The sequence below is a fragment of the Hyla sarda genome, chromosome 1, assembly GCF_029499605.1.
Source record: "Hyla sarda isolate aHylSar1 chromosome 1, aHylSar1.hap1, whole genome shotgun sequence".
NCBI lineage: Eukaryota > Metazoa > Chordata > Amphibia > Anura > Hylidae > Hyla > Hyla sarda.
The window spans coordinates 586,986,212-586,993,432 of record NC_079189.1 but is presented as its reverse complement, the minus strand read 5'-3'; the positions used below and the strand labels follow the sequence as shown (position 1 = coordinate 586,993,432).

General features: G+C 43.3%; 1 non-coding gene across 1 annotated transcript; it reads left to right on the top strand.

The window, feature by feature from the left end:
• The first annotated feature begins 1,572 nt into the window (after positions 1-1,572).
• On the top strand, positions 1,573-1,770 carry LOC130344740 (U2 spliceosomal RNA). Its single transcript, XR_008883585.1, has one exon. It is a non-coding gene; the product is annotated as a U2 spliceosomal RNA (small nuclear RNA).
• The last annotated feature ends 5,451 nt before the right edge of the window (positions 1,771-7,221 follow it).

Below are 7,221 nucleotides of genomic sequence, written 5' to 3'. Positions count from 1 at the left end.
TCTTTTTTGTCTTGTCCACAGTGCTCTCAGCTGACACCTCTGTCCGTGTCAGGAACTGTCCAGAGTCGGATAGGTTTGCTATGGGGATTTTCTCCTGCTCTGGACAGTTTCTGATACGGGCATCAGGTGTCAGCAGAGAGCACTGTGGACAAGACAAAAAAGAAATTCAAAAAGAAAAGAATTTCCTCTGTAGCCTATATCTGCTAATAAGTAATGGACGGGTAAAGATTTTTTAATAGAAGTAATTTACAAATTTGTTTAACTTTCTGGCACCAGTTGATTTAAAAAAAAAAATAATAATCCACCGGAGTACCCCTTTAACCCCTTAAGGACTACGGACGTACACGTACGTCTAAGCACCCTGGTAGTTAAGGACCAAGGACGTACGTGTACATCCATGGGAATTTCGGTCCCTGCCACGAACCGGGCGGGGACCGAACCGGGGTGATTGCTGAGATCGATCAACGGTCACCCCGTGCAAATGCCCAGGGGGGGGGTCATCAGACCCACTCATGTTGTCAATCTGCGCAAATCGCAGGTGAATTCACACTTGCGATTTGCTCCGATTCCGGGTCATACGGGTCTATGGTGACCTGGTGACCCGCAAAATCAGGGGGATTGGGGTTGTCTAAGACACCCACGATCCCCCTGAAGTGATAGGAGTGAGGTGGTAGGGGTGCCACCCCTCCTATCCCTGCTATTGGTTGTCTAGAAGCGACAACCAATAGCAGATCAGGGGTGGGGGGGGGGTTAACTTTCGGTTTCCCCGTTCTGCCCACCCCCAATAGGCCGGGCAGAACGGGGAAATGACAGAGAACCGGCGGCAGAAGTACTTCTTACCCTGCGGAGATCAGCGGGCAGCGATGTCTTGCGGCTGGCTCCCTGGATCCTACGGAAGCCGGTGAGTTGCCTAGCAACATCTGGAGGGCTACAGTCTGAGACCACTATACAGTGGTCTCTAAACTGTAGTCCTCCAGATGTTGCAGCAGCTGGAGGGTCACAGTTTGGAGATCACTGTGCAGTGATCTGTAAACTGTGGCCCTCTAGATCTTGCAAAATTACAACTCCTAGCATGCCCAAACAGCAAACAGCTCGGCATGCTGTGAGTTGTAATTGCCTACCTCCAGCTGTTGCATAACTACATTACATAGAAAATGGAAAATTACATAGTTGATGCAGAGTCTGGTTTTAATCCATAAAGGGCATAAATCACCTAACATTCCTAAATTGTTTGGAATAATGTGCTTTAAAACATCAGATATGATGTTGTATCGATTAGGTAGTGTAAGGGTTACGCCCGCTTCGCATTGACAGACCAAACTCCTCGTTTAATGCACCGCAAACAACTGCAAACAGTCCATTTGCACAACCTCAAACTCCCCATTTGCACAAGGTTGGATACCAAGCTAGCCATGTCCCGTTCCTTGTCCTCACTGATGCCATTGAAGGTCTCTTCCTCCACCCAGCCACGTACAACACCAACAGTCCCCGAAAGGTGACAACAAGCCCCCTGGGACACATGCTGTGTTTGGTCTTCCACCTCCTCAAAGCCACCTTCCTCCTCTTCTTCAGACTTCTCTCTGTGTTATTATATGGTGTGTTAAGTAGTACTATTCTTATCAGTTTAATCCCTGTTACGTCCCCTATTAGGGGACGTGTATATGGAATTGATTTTAGGAACCGGGAGATGGAAAAAGATGCTTGGTCGGACCTCCTACTTCAAATTTGGGGCACTGCATGTGCAATATAATGTGCCACCAGATAGGAGTGGTGTGTTAAGTAGTACTATTCTTATCAGTTTGTTACGACACTCCCCGACAGGTAGAGGAAGCCGCCGTTTGGAATGATCCCCTTCTCCAGGAACGCAGGTTGGTTCCAGCCGACCATCCAACTCCCGACCGGAGGATACGAACACGGCCGCTCCCGATCAGCAAATCAGTCGAACTTCTTCCATAGCTAGAAATAACGAAAACGCTGTTCCAATAGTAATTCCCCCCACAAACGAGACCAGCTCCGTATTGAGGGTCAAACAGGAATGAATTTAATGGGGCTACCTGCCCGGTATTTATGCAGGTCTCCACCAGGTGGACACTCCCCTGGGGGACCTGATGGGAAACTGTAAAACGTAGTGGACAGTAGCCAATCGCAGTGGCTTCAACATAAGCCCTTCCCACTTTACCCATACCTCCCTCCTCTCTATCCCCCAGACAACTGGGAAGAAATCAAATTATCTCCCAGGATGAAGAAATCCAATTATCTCCCAGGACAGAGACAATCGCCATCCCAGAAAACACATTGAAATATATAAATGACTAAATATAAGGCGAGCGGCAGCTTCCAGCGGTGTTTGGTAGATAAAGGGTCCGTTTTTATTTCCATAGGATTTGTACCGAACACTGCAGATTTTTCCTCCGGTCCCAAAAACGTCCGCCGCCTCGTGGTCGGCGAACGACGACCACCCGTACGAATGGAATGGAGAGGTGTCTGCGGTTAACCATAACGTTCTAATTGGGGCCAAGAGGTTAACCAGCAGATGGATCCGTCACACAGTTTAATCCCTGTTACGTCCCCTATTAGGGGATGTGTATATGGCATCGATTTTAGGAACCGGGAGATGGAAAAAGATGCTTGTTCGGTCCTCCTACTTCAAATTTGGGGCACTGCACGTGCAATTTAATGTGCCACCAGATAGGAGTGGTGTGTTAAGTAGTACTATTCCTATCTGGTGACACATTAGATTGCACGCGCAGTGCCCCAAATTTGAAGTAGGAGGTCCGACCAAGCATCTTTTTTCATCTCCCGGTTCCTAAAATCAATTCCATATACACGTCCCCTGATAGAGGACGTAACAGGGATTAAACAGATAAGAATAGTTCTACTTAACACACCACTCCTATCTGGTGGCACACTAGATTGCACGCGCAGTGCCCCAAATTTGAAGTAGGTGGACCAACTAAGCATCTTTTTCCATCTCCCTGTTCCTAAAATCAATGCCATATACACATCCCCTGATAGGGGAAGTAACAGGGATTAAACTGATAAGAATAATACTACTTAACACACCCCTCCTTAACACACCCCTCAGTTTAATCCCTGTTATGTGCCTTTCTTTTGTTTTGGTTTTTGAAGCCACAGTGCAGTACCAGAGGCCAGAAAAATTAGGCATGTACACATGCCTGAAAAATTAGGTATTGTTGCAGCCGCCAGAAAAATGGATGTTTGTTTCCCAGGCAGAAAGTGCCCTAAAACATTGCGGCTTGAACCCTAGTTGGTGGCGGATAAGTGGCGGGCAAGTCATCCGGCATTCAGAGGTAAAATACAGCAGCGTGTGGACCATTTTTAGCCCAATGCAGCTCATCTCATCAGGCCTTTTTTTAGTCGAATGTATCGCCCACTGTCAGTCCCTTTTGGATCCATCCCTCATTCATCTTAAGAAAGGTGAGGTAATCTAGACTTTTTTGACCTAGGCGACTTCTCTTCTCAGTGACAATACCTCCTGCTGCACTGAAGGTCCTTTCTGACAGGACACTTGAAGCGGGTCAGGTCAGAAGTTCTAGCAAAATTGGGATAGCTCAGGCCACAGGTCAAGCCGGCACACCTAGTAGTCAAGTGGTTCATCGCTCCTCAGAGTGTCGATATTTGCTGTTAAGGCCAGGTAGTCTGCTACCTGTCGGTCATTCTCTGAGGGTAGACCTTGAAGGGCTGAGGCGATGCGTAGGACTTAAAAAGCTCCGCATGTCCTCCATCAACAACACGACATTAAAGCGTCCTGTCCTTGCCGCCGTGGTCGTGGGAGGAGGATTACTTTCACCTCTTCCCCTGTTAGATCCCTGTTGTGCTGTGACATGACCCTTATACGCTGTGTAAAGCATACTTTTTAATTTATTTTGGAACAGCTGCATCCTTTCCGACTTGCTGTAATTCGGTAACATTTTAGGCACTTTCTGCTTACTAGTAGCGTGGACACCCAGTACAGGTCATTCTCCTTCAGCCTTTTTATACGAGGGTCCCTCAACAGGCACGACAGCATGAAAGACCCCATTTGCACAAGGTTGGATGCCGAGCCACTGACTGTCCAGACATGCTGGGAGTTTAGCAACAGCTGGAGGCACCCTGTTTGGGAATCATATCCACCCCTATGCAATCCTTAATTTAGTCCTCAAATGAACATGGTGCTCTCTCACTTCGGAGCCCTGTCGTGTTTCAAGGAAACAGTTTAGGGTATTATTTGTGAAAAAAATAAAATAAAATTCACTAAAATGCTTGTGTTACCCTAAATTATTCATTTTCACAAGGGAAAATAGGAAAAACAAAAAACAAAATTTGTAACCCCATTTCTTCTGAGTAAGAACATTCCCCATATATGGATGTAAAGTGCTCTGCGGGCGAACTACAAGGCTCAGAAGAGAAGGAGCGTCATTGGGCTTTTGAAGAGAAAGTTTGTACGGAATTGAAGGCCACGTGTGTTTACAAAGCCCCAATAGTGCCAGAACAATGGACCCCCCACATGTGACCCCATTTTGGAAACTATACTCCTCAAGTAACGTAATAAGGGGTACAGTGAGCATTTATGCCACACAGGTGTCTGACAGATTTTTGGAACAGTGGTCTGTGAAAATAAAAAATTTAATTTTTCATTTTCTCACCCCAATGTTCCAAAGATCTGTCAAATGCCAGTGGGGTGTAAATGTTCACTGAACCCCTTATTAAATTCTGTGAGGGGTGTAGTTTCCAAAATGGGGTCCCATGTGGGGGGTCCACTGTTCTGGCACCACGGGGGGCTTTGCAAACGCACATGGCCCCTGATTTCCATTCCAAACAAATTCACTCTCCAAAAGTTCAATGGTGCTCCTCCTCTTCTGAGCATTGTAGTTCGCCCGCAGAGCACTTGACGTCCACACATGGGGTATTTCCATACTCAGGAGAAATGGGGTTACAAATTTTGGGGGTAATTTTCTCCTATTATCCCTTGTAAAAATTTTACATTTGGGGAAAAAACTGCATTTTTGTGATTTTTTTTAATCATTTACACATCCAACTTTAACAAAAAGTCGTGAAATACCTGTACCCTTGTTACCTTCCTTGAGGGGTTTAGTTTCCAAAATAGTATGCTATGCGGGTTTTATTTGCTGTTCTGGCACCATAGGGGCTTCCTAAATGCGACATGCCCCCCAAAAACCATTTCAGCAAAATTTGCTTTCCAAAAGCCAAATGTGACTCCTTCTCTTCTGAGCATTGTAGTTCGCCGTAGAGCATTTTACGTCCTAACATGGGGTATTTCCATACTCAGAAGAGATGGGGTTAAAAATTTTGGGGGGCATTTTCTCCCATTACCCTTTATAAAAATGGTAAATTTGGGGAAAAAAACTGCACTTAAGTGAAATTTTTTTTTTCATTTACACATCTGACTTTAACGAAAAGTCTTCAAACACCTGTGGGGTGTTAAGGCTCACTGGACCCCTTTTTAAATGCCTGAAGGGGTGTAGTTTCCAAAATGGTATGCCATGTGGGTGGTTTTCTGCTGTTCTGGTACTATAAGGGCTTCCTAAATGCAACATGCCCCCCCAAAACCATTTCAGAAGAACTCACTCTCCAAAATCCAATTGTCGCTCCTTCCCTTCTCAGCCCTCTACTGCGCCCGCCAAACACTTGACATTGAAATTGGATTACAAATTTTGAGATGGTTTTTCTCCTTTTACCCCTTGTAAAAATTAAAAAACTGGGTCTACAAGAACATGCGAGTGTAAAAAATTTAGATTTTGAATTTTCTCCATCACTTTGCTGCTATTCCTGTGAAATACTTAAAGGGTTAACACACTTACTGAATGTCATTTTGAATACTTTGAGGGGTGCAGTTTTTATAATGGGGTCATTTGTGGGGTATTTCTAATAAGAAAGTCCTTCAAATCCATTTCAAACCTGAACTGGTGCATGAAAAATTCTGATTTTGAAAATTTTGTGAAAAATTGGAAAATTGCTGCTGAACTTTGAAGCCCTCTGATGTCTTCCAAAAGTACAAACATGTCAACTTTATGATGCAAACATAAAGTAGACATATTGTATTTGTGAATCAAAAGATAATTTATTTGGAATGTCTATTTTCCTTACAAGCAGAGACCTTCAAAGTTAGAAAAATGCAAAATTTTTGAATTTTTCACCAAGAAATGATGCAAGTATCAACAAAATTTTACCACAAACATAAAGTAGAATATGTCACAAAAAAACGATCTCGGAATCAGAATGAAAGGTAATAGCATCCCAGAGTAATTAATGCTTAAAGTGAAAGTGGTCAGATGTGCAAAAAACGCTCTGGTCCTACAGTGAAAATTGGCCTGGTCCTTGAGGGGTTAAGGTGCATGATTTAATACAGCCTGTCATGTTGACTTTTGGAGAAGGCGTAAAAGCATAACAGTTTTATTCTGATGATTAATAAAGAACACTTACGGAACTGGCATAATTTAAAGGGGTTATCCAGGAATTGAAAAACAGAGATAATTCCTTTCAAAAACCACTCCCTGTCTGTCTCCAGGTTGGGTGTGGTTCTGTAGCTCAGTTCCACTGAAGTGAATGGAGCTAAGTTGTAATACCACACTCAAAGACAGGCAGAGAGTGGTTTTTGAAAGAAAATAGGCCTGTTTTTCGATTCCTGGATAACCCCTTTAACCCCTTAAGGATCAAGCCCATTGTGACCCTAAGGACTCAAGCATATTTTGCAATTCTGACCACTGTAACTTGAAGCATGAATAACTCTGGGATGCTTTTAGTTATGAATATGATTTTGAGACACATTCTACATTATGTTAGTGGTAAATTTATGTCGATACTTGCATCATTTCGTGTTGAAAAATGTCATGAAAATTTAGCAAATTTAGCATTTTTCTAACTTTGAAGCTCTTTGTTTGTAAGGAAAAAAGACATGCCAAATAAATTATATATTGATTCAAATATACAAAATGTTTACTTTATGTTTGAATCATAAAGTTGACATGTTTTTCTTTTTGAAGGCTTCAAAGTAAAGCAGCAATTTTTCTAATTTTCACAAAAATTTCAAAATCAGAATTTTTCAGGGACCAGTTCAGTTTTGAAGTGCATTTCAGGGTCTTTATGTTAAAAATTCGCCACAATGGACCCCATTATGAAAACTGCACCCCTCAAAGTATTCAAAATGACATTCAGAAAGTTTTTTTTAACCCTTTAGGTGTTTCACATGAATAGCAAAAT